The sequence below is a fragment of the Sinocyclocheilus anshuiensis genome, unplaced genomic scaffold (assembly GCF_001515605.1).
Source record: "Sinocyclocheilus anshuiensis isolate Anshui unplaced genomic scaffold, SAMN03320099.WGS_v1.1 scaffold890, whole genome shotgun sequence".
In the NCBI taxonomy this organism is placed as follows: domain Eukaryota; kingdom Metazoa; phylum Chordata; class Actinopteri; order Cypriniformes; family Cyprinidae; genus Sinocyclocheilus; species Sinocyclocheilus anshuiensis.
Window position 1 is genome coordinate 1,075,388 of NW_015537986.1, and position 13,850 is coordinate 1,089,237.

Consider the following 13,850-nt stretch of genomic DNA (forward strand, 5'->3'; position numbering starts at 1 on the left):
ATTAAAAAAGTTATGGATATTTAATTGAAGAGAGGCAATATGTCCACTAGGGGTCTCTATTCTGCGAGATCAGGCACACCTGAATTTGAAAGAGTTCCAAACCCACATACATTGGGCTAGATGGATAAAAATTGTATAATTTTACACAAAACACCTTAAATTTTAACACATGGGTGGAATAATTCAGAATTATTATTGCATTTGTTCACAATCCAAAGTATCCCAACTCAGCATCGAGCTAGCTGCTAGCACTAGGGGGAGGTGCCCATTTCGCTCTCAGTGCGCCCTCCTCCCTCGTGTTTGGAAATATTTCTTTTTATATTTACTCTGTAATTTGTTAGATCAAATAAATAATATAATCACATTTTGGGGAATGAGAGCTTTCATTTGATATATGACTCATCAATATTTGGTAAGTTTGAGCGATATGAATATGAATATTATTAGGTCATCTTCACGAGAGGAGGCTTGTTTGTGGGGGGGGGGAACAAACGCAAAAGTGATGGGATGGACAGGAAAGCTGAGGTTCTAAGCTTTCAAATGATACCATATATGTGTAGTTCACTGTTACTTTGAACCCACCGGTGGTTCCACGGGGGGAGTTAAGAAGTTAATGGAAAAAAAAAAAAAAACTAACAAAAACTACCCCGAGAGGGACAAACAGGCAGGCAGGCAGGCCAGGACAGGGCACAGCACAGCAAGGCAAGGCAAGATAAACACACCACACACAACAAATCCTAACTGACATAAAAACACCGAACAAGCACAGGACTGCAGACACAAGGAGAATAAATAGGGAGACAAACGAGGAGGGAAACAAGGGAGACACAGATGGAGTAACTAAAACAATAATGAGAGAACAAGAAGAGCGGGGTCAGACAATAGACAGGAGAGCACATGGCACCAACAACAAACAAGCCATTTGCTCAAGAAAACACACAGTGACATCTGGTGGCCAACTAGGGCATACCAGCAGAACTGTGACAGAACACCCCCCTCCCCTTTAAGGAGCGAATTCCAGACGCTCCACATAAAAAACAGAAAACGAGACACAGATGGAGTAACTAAAACAATAATGAGAGAACAAGAAGAGCGGGGTCAGACAATAGACAGGAGAGCACATGGCACCAACAACAAACAAGCCATTTGCTCAAGAAAACACACAGTGACATCTGGTGGCCAACTAGGGCATACCAGCAGAACTGTGACAGAACACCCCCCTCCCCTTTAAGGAGCGAATTCCAGACGCTCCACATAAAAAACAGAAAACAAAAAGTCCAGGAGGGAGGTAGACCAAAGGCGGATCAGGGGGAGGGATGGTGGGCCAGGCCTGCGTGGCGGAACCTGTGGAGCTGAAGTCCTCCAGGGCGGAGCTGAAGTCCACCACAGCCGCTCAGAGAAGGCTGAAGACCTCCACGGCAGTGCAGAAGACCACCACAGCAGAGCAGGCATTACTGACGATCCCCATGGTGGAGCAGATGACCACCACAGCAAAGCAGATGGGAGAGAGGGCCACCATGGTGGATCAGGTGGAGCTGGAGACCACCACATTGGTGCAGGTGGGGCTGAAGATCACCACGGTGGTGCTGCAGACCACCACGGCAGTGCAGGCAGAGCTCCTGACCACCACGAGAGCTCCTGGACTAGAGCAGGCATTGGAGTGGGCTCTGAAGGCTCCTGGACTGGAGCAGGTTCTTGAGCGGATTCTGAGAGCTCCTGGGCTGGAGCAGACTCTGGAGTGGATTCTGAAGGCTCCTGGGAGGCCAGAGCAAACTTCGAAGTGGCCCATGCCCGCAAAACAGCCCTGAGGTGAAAGGCGAAGACAGCCTTCTTGACAATGGCAGCAGCAGTGAAATCAGGAGGCTCTGCAGCGTCCTCCATTGCCGAGACAAGGAGAGCGGGCTGCTCAACGACGGCCTTCGTGGCAGCAGCAAGGAGCTTGGGCGGCGCTGGGATGGCCTCCGGGCCATGTGGGACAGAGGAAGCCTTCCTCTTCCACCCATTCTCTGCCCTCATGTGGCTTGTTCGTTCTGTCAGGGAACTGGATAGAGATGAAGCGAGGACTCAAATGCAGGATGAAATGGGCATTTATTAATGGAAAAAACAAAATGAATAAAAACTAACTTGAGGGTGAAAAACAGGCAGGCAGGCAGGCCAGGACAGGGCACAGCAAGGCAAGGCAAGATAAACACCACACACACAACGAATCCCAACTGACATAAAAACAACGAACAAGCACAGGATTGCAGACACAAGGAGAATAAATAGGGAGACAAACGAGGAGGGTAACGAGGGAGACACAGGTGGAGTAACTAAAACAATAATGAGATAACAAGAAGGGCAGGGTCAGACAATAGACAGATGCCAACAATAGCACATGGCATCAACAACAAACAACAAGCCATGTGCTCAACAAAACAAACAGTGACAACTAGGCCACACCAGCAGAACCATGACAACTACATGAATATGTAACACCTTCACCCCCCAAAGAAGTGAAATGAACACCATTTTATGAACATACCTACGCCCCTAACCTATCCAGGATAGGGCATCAGCCACCACGTTGTCCTTACCACGGATGTGTCTAATGTCGAGAACATACGGCTGCAAATACAAACTCCAGCGCATAAGGCGCTGATTAGAGTTGCACATCGAACTCAAAAAGGTAAGAGGATTATGATCGCAATACACAAGAGCAAGACAGATAAACAAAATGCTGAATGGCGAAGACTAAAGCAAAACTTAATGTTCTCGAAAGTGCACTGACGCATCAGACCATAAAAATAGCATTTTTGGACTAAGCAAATCAGTCAGGGGAGATACCACTGTCGCAAAATTTTTACAGAAAGAATGATAGTAACCCACCATCTCTAAGAAACGGCGTAGTTCTTTTCGATTAGCTGGAGGTGGAAATTCACAAACAGACGTAAATTTAGCAGGGACTGGGCGAACTTGTCCCCTTCCAATCACCTTTCCTAAATAAACTAAGGTGGCTTTACCAAATTCACATTTGGCCAAGTTAACGGTAAGTTTTGCATCAGCCAATCACTGAAAAACAAAGCAAATTCATGTGCTCAGTCCACGAAGAACTATATGTGACGAGTGGGGGCGGGGCCGAGAGCCGTGGGAACGGAGCGAGGCCGGTGGAGTAATTGATAATGAGCGACACCTGCACCACTCACCGGTCTCGAGTCCCACGGAGGAACTCCGGAAGGATAAAAGGAGGAGTTACGACAGTGAAAGACGAGAGAGGACCAGGCCTGGACTTTATTTTGTGTTTTGTGTGCGGCAGTCGTCCGCGAGGGGCTGCCGCTTTACTTTCATTTTGTGTTTGTTTATTTTATTAAAGTCTTTAAATGTTCGCCGGTTCCCGCCTCCTTCTTCCCGTGACTACGAACGTTGTTACACTATACAAAACCAAATCATCTAAATAGGCCTCGCAACTAGGCACACTGGCCAAAACTATATTCACAAGCCGTTGAAAAGTACTGTGAGCGCTTTACATCCCGAAAGCCATTACCTTATAACTAAGGAATGCATCGGGAGTCACAAATGCTGAAATCTCTTTAGCACGTTCAGTCAGCGGTACCTGCCAGTACCCTTTTAATAAGTCAAGTTTTGAGATGTAAACGGCAGAACCCACGCGATCTACACAGACATCTATCCTTGACAATGGATAACAATCAGTTTTCTTAACAGCGTTTACACGCCGGTAATCAGTGCAAAATCGATAAGTGCCATCTGATTTACAGATGAGCAAATACAGCGAACTCCAAGGACTGGCGCTAGGCTCTGCGATATGATTTTCTATTATGTACTGCACCTCTTTCTGCAAAAGAGCTCTTTTCAATGGATTGACGCGATAAGGATGTTGTTTTATCGGTTGGGTGGTGGATCCCACATCAATATCATGCTTAATAACAGATGTCTGACCAGGAATGTCATTAACCCTTGTGTGACCTTTTGGACATTTTTGTCCTTTTCAGTTTTGTTTTTTTGATAATTTTGCCTGTGTTATTGCCAACTGCATAAATTTTGGCACAGATGTGTATTTTTATTGGAATTTTACTATTTCACTTCAATTTCCTTGAATAAATCTGTTTTGCACTAGGTACAAAAAATGGTTTCTCTCAGGACCTTAAGGACAAAAATGTCCACATTGAAACCCATTAAAATTGCTATTTTTAATCGCAGTACCATTTAACTGTAAAATTATGCAATTTTTGTTAATAGGCTTTCATTCTGTTGGCAAGGCTTTAAAATTTAAGTTTTTACCAGATGGTGCCATTTTTTCAGGTTTGGCCTATAAAGCAAATACTCGCTTAATTCCTGTTTTCTGCTTCTGGATATTATAGAGCCAATTGGATAAATAATGCAGTTATAATTGTGTGGGTGTGTTGGTATGGATGTCAGAGTGTGGTTTGTATGTGTGTCATAAAAAAAAATTGTGTGTGTGCATGTGTTCTTGTAAAATTTGAGAGAGAAAAACTCTACTGCAAATCACAAATCCAACCACTGTGTGCACCAGCGGAGTTTTGCTGGCATCTAATGGGGAAAATTTGGTACTGCACCCAAACAAAATCTTACTGAAAGCTCATTTTTTGAGATATCAACCTCAAATTTGGAACACAACTTGTTTAGATTTATGGCTTTGATTTTCTAGCAGGTATAGAGTTCAACATGTTTCATAAAATATATATTTTATATAAAATATCATTCATAAATAATTTTCATAAACATAAACCTCTATAACTTTTTTTTTGTTTCACTTTTTAAAGTTTTACTTCAACAATAATCTCCAATGGGTCTTCTTTAAAATGATACCAAACTTACCTCTGTGCTCCCAAGCTTCAAATTATTATGACAGTTTTTTGACATGGACATTTTTGTCCACTCTGGACCTATGTGTAACTTTTTTTAAGTGACGCACAAGGGTTAAATAAGGTTCACTAATTCCAACACATCTACTTTCTCAGTTTGAGACAGGTGTGGTAACTGACTAGACAACGTTAAAAACATTTCTGAGTTCTTCAGTCTACCTTCAACTACATTTTTAGTTGAAAAAAATCCTATTTCAGTCTCATCATCATTTTGTTCCGGTACAGACAGTCCTACAGCAGACACTTCACATGACTCTATAGCAGAAAGAGAATCTACAGTGTTATCAATACTCGACTTCCTGTCATGATGGAGCTTTAACATGTTAACATGACAAACTCGGGAACTAGGAGGGCGATCTGGAACATGAATAACGTAATCGCGATCTGACAGTTTCTTCTCAATTACGTAAGGACCACTATAACGGGCTTGCAGCAAACCGCCCGGCACGGGTAACAACACCAACACTTTATCACCAGAGTTAAATGTTCACATAATAGCTTTCTTATCAAACCAAGTCTTCATTTTATCTTGTGCTTTCTCTAGATTTTGTTTAGCTAACTCGCGGACTTAGTGAAGACGTGTACAAAACTCCGTAACATGCTCAGGAAGAGTGCTGCGTTTTGAATCACAAAGCCATTTTTCTTTTAATACGGTCAACGGCCCACGCGGAATGTGGCCAAAAACCAACTCAGCAGGACTAAAACCAAGCGATTCTTGTACTACTTTGCGAGAAGCAAAAAGTAACCAGGAAATTCCTTCTTCCCAGTCTCGTTCCAGCACGAAGAACATGGCAAAAAACACTTCCACCCCCCTAGAAGACAGGCAAATCATTACAAACAGAAAAATACAATAAATACTACATGAATATGTAACAAATGGTCTCTGCGGTTCACTTATGTTACCAAGATATTTACATAAAAAAATCACGCATACGTTATAAGTAATATTAATGCTATTTTTATCCTGTTTTTGACCCTCTCTTTAAAATATTCCATTTTTATGTGCCACATTCATGACTTAGTAAACACCCAATGCTATAATTAGGCAACAGTTTTGCATAGTAAAATAATAATAAGAAGAATTAATTTTCCTTATTTTATATTTAAATTTTTATTATAGGGTTTTATATTCAGTCTCTCTGATAAGCCGGTGTCGAACTGTGCTTTGTTTAAAACATGAATCCACAGTAAAATGATCAATGTCTTACTGATATGATCTGGAACACTCTTTCCTAATGTTTGGCACAGCTGGCATTCAGTCAGCACTGGCATAAGCCATGTGAACCAAACATGGCCCAGGTATGGCAGAGGTGGAACCTTCTTTAAAGTGGCAAACAGAATTAGGGCCAGTTGTTGAGTGTATTATTAGGCCCAAATGTCAAATATATAACTGTGGGCCACATATGTATGGCTGATATTGTTCAAATAATTTTGATTAAAGAGGTCATGACATGAGAAATAAAATTTGCCTTGATCTTTTGACATGTGAACCATTAAAACATCCTGCAAGTTTCAATTGTAAATCCACCGGCTTCGGCTGGGTTTGAAGTCTCTGCACAATCAGGTGAAACGTTTCAAAAGTTTTTTATACACAAAATTGCTGGTATTAGATCTTCCATTCAGGTATTGGATTATGATCAGCCAGTGCTTTTGCCAACTTTTTCGACTGCCTTTCACCAGTTTGAGCCTGTTTGTTTCTATGTCAGATTTGGAAGTGATTGTCAAATATATGAAACCCTCCACTAGTCCCCTAGACTCTATTCCACCATGGATCTTGAAACAGGTTTTTAATGTTGTTGGTCCTTGTATTATGAAACTAATTAATAATTGCCTGACAGGCTTGGTGCCAGTTGGCTTTAAACATGCCATAGTGTAGCCTGTATTAAAGAGAACAGGTCTGGCCCTTACAGAAAAAACACATGAATTTCACATGTGCAAAAACACATGTGGTCACATAAACATGTGAAATTTCATGTGAGAAAACGTGAAAATCACATGTGAAACGTGTGCTTTGCACGTGGTAAATGTGTGCTTTGCACATGGGAAATGTGTTTTTGGAACATTTTCATGTGAATTCCCATGTGAATTCCTGTGCAAAAACACATGTGGTCACATAAACATGTGAAATTTCATGTGTGAAAACATGTGAAAATCACATGTGAAACGTGTGCTTTGCACGTGGTAAATGTGTGCTTTGCACATGGGAAATGTGTTTTTGGAACATTTTCATGTGAATTCCCATGTGAATTCCATGTGAAACCCATGTAAATACCATGTGAAACACATGTGATCACATTTCAAACACATAAGATCACATGTGAAACATGTATATTCCCATGTGAAACACATGTATATTCTAATGTGAAACCCATGGTACTTTCCTATGTGAAACCCATGAGATCACATGTGAAATACATGTAGATTCCCATGTGAAACCCATGGTATATTCCCATGTTAAACACATGTGAATCCCATGTGAAACCCATGAGATCACATGTGAAATACATATAAATTCCCATGTGAAACAAGCAGGTTTATATATTATAAACCTGCTTGTGTTGAAATGTGATTATGAAATGACTTTAAAAACTCTGGTCAATATTTAACTCATGCACAATATACACTCAAAAAATATTTAATCCTGTTTAAGACCTCAATTGTACAGTAAAATTCCATTAAGTTTTATTGAGCAATCCTTATACACTATTCATATTATGAAGAATTTAAATGAATGACTACAGTTTAAAGCATTTATATAAATCTTAAAGGGATAGTTAATCCAAAAATGAAAATTCTGTCATTAATTACTCACCCTCATGTCGTTCCAAACCCATAAGACCTTTGTTCATCTTCGGAACACAAATTAAGATATTTTTGTGATGAAATTTCAGAGCTTTCTGACCCTGCATAGACAGCAATGGAACTGAAACGTTCCTAGGCCCAGAAACGTATAAGGATATCGTTAAAATAGTCCATGTAACATCAGTGGTTCAACCGTATTTTAATGAAGCTACAAGAATACTTTTTGTGCACAAAGAAAACAAAAATAACGATTTTATTCAACAATTTCTTCTCTTCCATGTCAGTCCGATGTCCTTTCTGGGCCTGGGAACATTTCAGTTGCATTGCTGTCTATGCAGGGTCAGAAAGCTCTCGGATTTGATCAAAAATATCTTATTTTGTGTTCCGAAAATGGGTTTTGAACGATATGAGGGTGAGTAATTAATGACAGAATTTTCATTTTTGAGTGAACTATCCCTTTTAATAACTGCTAATAAACAAAAAAAAAGTTACTCAATTACAGTTCCCACGGCATGAAGTCAATAGAACCTGAAAGTACACAGAGAGGCACTATTAAGTACAATTAACATAATATTTATTAGTCTCTTTTGTAATAGTGTTGTATTTAGACCTAACAACTTGAGTCATATTTCCATGATGACATGAGATTTTCACAGGTTGGTAATGAAATTTGTATCACTGTCTGTAAGGAGGGCCACGGCAACATCTCCAAACTCATCAGACTTGTCCTAACTGAATGAATGAAAGAGAGATACAAATCACAAACAAATCCATGGTGTCCAAAAATAGAAGTGTTCAATTTAATTATTTTTTTTAAACCATAATTTTTTTTATTTCAATTTAAAATTGTTTTTGACAAATAATCTCTGATGCCAAGCTAAAGTTCACCCAAAAATGAAAATGCAGTCATTATTTACTCTTATACCATATGGCTTTTCTTTTTGATACCACAAAAGGGGAAATTAAAAAATAGTGAAAAATCTAACAAATTTTAAGTAAAGATCATGTTTAATGAAAATATTTTGTACATTTCCTACTGTAAATATATTAAAATGTACTTTTTGATTAGTAATATGCATTGCTAAGAACTTAATTTGGACAACATTAAAGGTGATTTTCTCAATATTTAGATTTTTTTGCACCCTCAGATTCCAGATTTTCAAATAGTTGTATCTCGGCCAAATATTGTCCTATCATAACAAACCATACATCAATGGAAAGCTTATTTATTCAGCTTTCAGATGACGTATTTCGAAAAATTGACCCTTATGACTGGTTTTGTGGTCTAGGGACAACATTTGCTCAAAATTTCACTTTGGCTCACCAAGGAAAGATGAAGACTGTAAAAGTTTTAAGGTTTAAAACACTACACAAAACATGACTCTCAGAAAACTCAAAAGTATTACTCATGTATTGTCTTTTATGAGGTGAAGATCTCCAGACCAGAACAATGCAAGAACTTGCTTTGGGTTGTGCTGTTCTGTTGTAAATATTTCTTAACCAATGATTCCTAATTGCATCTACTTCCAATATTTCCACATATTGATGTAGATATGTGGGGGCGTGTTAGAACGAGCCGTTTTAGGTAGCATCATATGACCCCTTTAAAGTAAATAGAAAGACATCAAGAACACAGTAGTGACTGTATTTCCACAGTGGGACATTTAGTCTTAAACTATCTTGTCAATATTGCTTCAAAACAATTAGTTGCTAATTACATATGTAGCAATGTACTCTCAGCGACTTGAGCGAGCAGGAGCCTAAAAAAAACTATAAGTTAAATTAATAACCTGGCAAATTAATGTAGCATTATTCGATTGACTAGGCTAGATTTGACAATAGATATGTATGACATTTAAAGTGTTAAAATAGTTACACAGGCCTGGTGGATTTATGCACGGTGATTTATCTACTTGCTGAGTTTATTCACATAGTTATAATTGCATAATACTTAAACACTGTCGTAATTACAAAAATACAACGTTTTGAAAATAGCTACATAAAATCGTTGAAAAAGGACATTATACATTAAACAGTGTAAAACGGCCAGCATGTGGCGGAAATGTACCGTCTTCACGAGCGAGTAATCAAACAGCTGATTCATTCATTCATTCAATGGTAACGGATCACTAGATATGCGTATACAGTGGTGGCTGATTGAGTGGCAGCTGCCTCTTGCAGTGCAAAGGTTTTACTCCCTGTCCCAAACAGATTTCCCCCACGGTCAAAGTGGGACATTCGCGTGAAAATTCGCCGACCAACGGTGACTGTGACCGCGCCTTAACCAGCTTATTTCCAGTCGAAATGACTGAACATACAATATGCGCAAACAGGACGCTACGTTACAAACTTATGATGGAGAAAAGTATGACATTTTTTAAAATATAACACATTACAGTTATGAGTATGGGAATAAGCATTGTCAAAGACTATTTGGCATTATGAATATGATTTCGACCAAATGTTTACCATTTTTAAATACACAGTCTCGAATTGATGTTTTATTTCCGATCATTTCTTCCCCGGCATCATTGTGGAAGTCGTGGCCTAATGGTTAGAGTCGGACTCGTAACCCAAAGGTTGCAGGTTCGAGTCTCGTACCGGCAGGGATTGTAGGTGGGGGGAGTGAATGTACAGCGCTCTCTCCCACCTTCGGTGCCCTTGACCCCAAGTGCTCCCCGGGCGCTGCAGCAAAAAATGGCTGCCCACTGCTCCGGGTGTGTGTTCACGGTGTGTGTGTGTTCAATACTGTGTGTGTGTGCACTTTGGATGGGATAAATGCAGAGCACTAATTCCTAGTATGGGTCGACACATGTCACTTCACTTCACTTGTGGTCAGCAGCAGCCGTTGGATGAGAGGAAATTACGTCATCACCGTGCTCGCAAATTCAAACTCCTCTTTTCTGTAACAAGCTTTTTTATATTTTATTTATTCATTTATTTATTTTATTTTTTATTTTTTGTGAGGTTGTGAAAAATGTTAAAGGTACATCTATTGTAAAATATTATGTATCTATATTTTACATCTTGTGATTATTATTATTATTATTATTAATATTAATATTAAAAAGAAGAAGAATGTATTAATTATATTACTGTAATGTTAATAATATAATATTCATTTTATTAACATTTTTTGTTATGTTGTTCCTCAAAAAAATTTTTAGGTGAAGTTGATAATATATATATAATATATATTATAATATATTGTGTGTGTGTGTGTGTGTATTAGTTATTATGCTACCTGATGATCAACAATTATTTGTTATTATAAGCAGTGGTCGAATTGTAAAAAAAATTCAGGAGGGATGGTGTGGTCAATGTCCTTTCCGGGGGCGGGGGGTTGTGTAGGTCCTGTAGCTAATTTTATGTAATGATTACAACATTTGTCTAATTTAAAAAAAAATATATTATTTAATGAAAAATTAGCCTTATTACATGAACTATTATTTATAAGCTTTTTTCCCTTCTTGGGCCTAAAAATTGAGGAATTTTGGTTAATAATGATAATTAAACAATATTTTGCTAAATGTGTTTTTGTGCTGAAACCTTGCCTGGTTTAGGCCTGTCATGGAAATAATAAGAACCACTTCCTACGTCAGAGGGGGAGAGAAATCTGATCGGCTCATTTTCTCACAAGCTTGCAGAGAAAGGCTTACAAAACCAGACTTACTGGGTTCTTTTTTTTTTTTTCACGTTTTCTGAGATGGTAGATGCACCGGACACTCAGTTATAACACTTAAACACGGAAAAAGTCAGATTTTCATCCGATGAGCCCTTTAAAACAGAATAAAACATCATGCTTGTTTAAACCAATGAATATTAAGATGTGTCATCAGCAATAGGTTTCCCGTCTTGCTTTGCATTTGACACAATGCAATGTTTTATTTTATTATGTTTACCAAAATAAAAGTATAATGCTTTTAAGTATAATTGCATTTCTAAATAAACACTGCATCTTGTTTTATTCATGCTCAATTAGCTATAATGCATTTATAAATCACTAGGGCCTATTCAAATCCTGACAAAATTTGTGATCCCTTGAGCAGAACTGATGTAGTAACGGAAGTCCTAAGAAGCCATGGATTATTAATATTTTTCTTTTTTGTTTTCTCGTGATCACAACTTAATATTTTCTCGTGATCTTGACACAACCAAAGTTGTTTTCTCGTTATCACAACTTAATTTTCTCGTGATCTCGACATAACGAAAGTTGTTTTTTTTAGACTGTTTGATTTTTATTTGATCTACTGTTGCTATAGTAACAAACGCAACTTTGACACGCATCTGATTGACAGATATACCGTGCGCTTTTACTGTATGTTGTGGATATTTCAGCAAATTTTGCTTCGCAATACATAAATAAAGGCTAATCAATCACTGTTGATATTTTTTCCAGAGATAGTAGGCTACGCTGAATATTTTAATTATTTAAATATAACTTGTGTGAACGTTTTAGAAGTAAAATTAGTTCCTTGATCGCTTTGTATTACTCGCAGTAGCCAACCAAGTCCTTTACTATCGTCTGAGCTTTCAACGAATGCAAGGGAATGGCTTCAGGGAATCTAGTGGCTGCACACATAATTGTTAGCACATATTGGTGTCCCGATTTGGACTTGGGCAACGGACCCACACAATCAACAATGAGTCACTTGAATGGTTCTTCGATTACTGGCATAGGATACAAAGGGGCCACAGGCACCTTCTGATTAGGCTTTCCGATGTGCATCACAAGACACATCCGACACATCACAAGAGCGACAAAAATCAGTAACAGATGAACGAAGACGAAAGAAATATTTAGAAATGCGGCGAAAAGTTATCACTCCTAAATGACCTGCCATAAGATTTTCATGTGCTAATTTTAAAACTGGAATGCGATAGCTAGAAGGCAAGACAATTTGAATGGTCTCATGTAAACCATGTTCATCATAACGCGGTTTCCACTTTTGCATTAACACATCATCTTCCCAAAAATAACCTACTTTAGCATCCGCTCGGTCTTTCACACTGGCCGCTGCCTTAACACATTCTGCCAAGGAAACATCTGATTTTTGCTCAACTGCTAATGTCTCCTTACCAACATTTAAAGGAGCTTCCATAATTAGTGACATCTCTGTCACCTCACGTGCTTCACGTGACTTCGACTCTTCAGTCTTAGATTCAGCATCTAAAAACAATCCAGAGAGAATTCAAGAAGTTTAACTTCTTAAAACTTTTGACTTTGAGCCCTTGTCACAGCACATGCTGGAAAAACAGAAGGAAACTTAATCCCTAGGTCAGACAATTCCTTACCCATGGGTTTATACATCACTACTGGACTAGAAAAAACTTTGCCCCCTGCAAGGTCATTTCCTAGAATTATATCTACTCCACCAACAGGCAACTGTTTGCGAACACCTAACTTAACAATGCCAGAGACCAGATCCGATTTTAATTCAACTTCATGCAAAGACACCTGTACACATCCCATTTCTATACCTCATACTCATTAGATTCATAGACGCATCCAAGATGGCGGCTGTGCGTGACATGCGTGTCTTGTAACCTTTTGTTTGTCGTTGTTTTATGCTCTTTTTCGCTTGTATTCTGCTGCTAAAATGAGGATATATCTCTTATTTGTTTGCCTGCCTGGTACGGTGGATTCCAAAAGACTACGTGCCTATAAGCGCTGAGGAAGGGAGACCTGAAAATGTGCCGTGTTTGTGGATTGTTCCAATTCTTCCGAACACTGACTTCCTTGGAGCAGGTTGTCGGAGATTTCACCATGAGAACCTGGGTGTTCATGAATTGTCTTACTCGTCAAGCACGCTCTATTCTGAGAGTTGGATCGAGAGGACTGCGATGCCTGTGGGCCTACGGAAAAAGAAAGTTGGCTCCTTATACAACGTCCAACTGCAGTGATCATCCGACCGCCGGTTCTGTGAGAAAAAACTGGTTTGTCTTCTTCTGCTTTTAATATCGGGCAATATTCACCCTAATCCAGGCCCAGAGCAGGTGCAGCTGCAAACTCCAGATGAGTTCAAGAATAGCGATGGTTTGCGCTTCTTTCATCTTAATGTGCGTAGTATGTTAAATAAAATAGACCTCATAAGAGTATGGGCTGAGTCAACGAACTCTGATATTATTGTTCTCTCCGACACATGTTTAAATAAATCTATTACA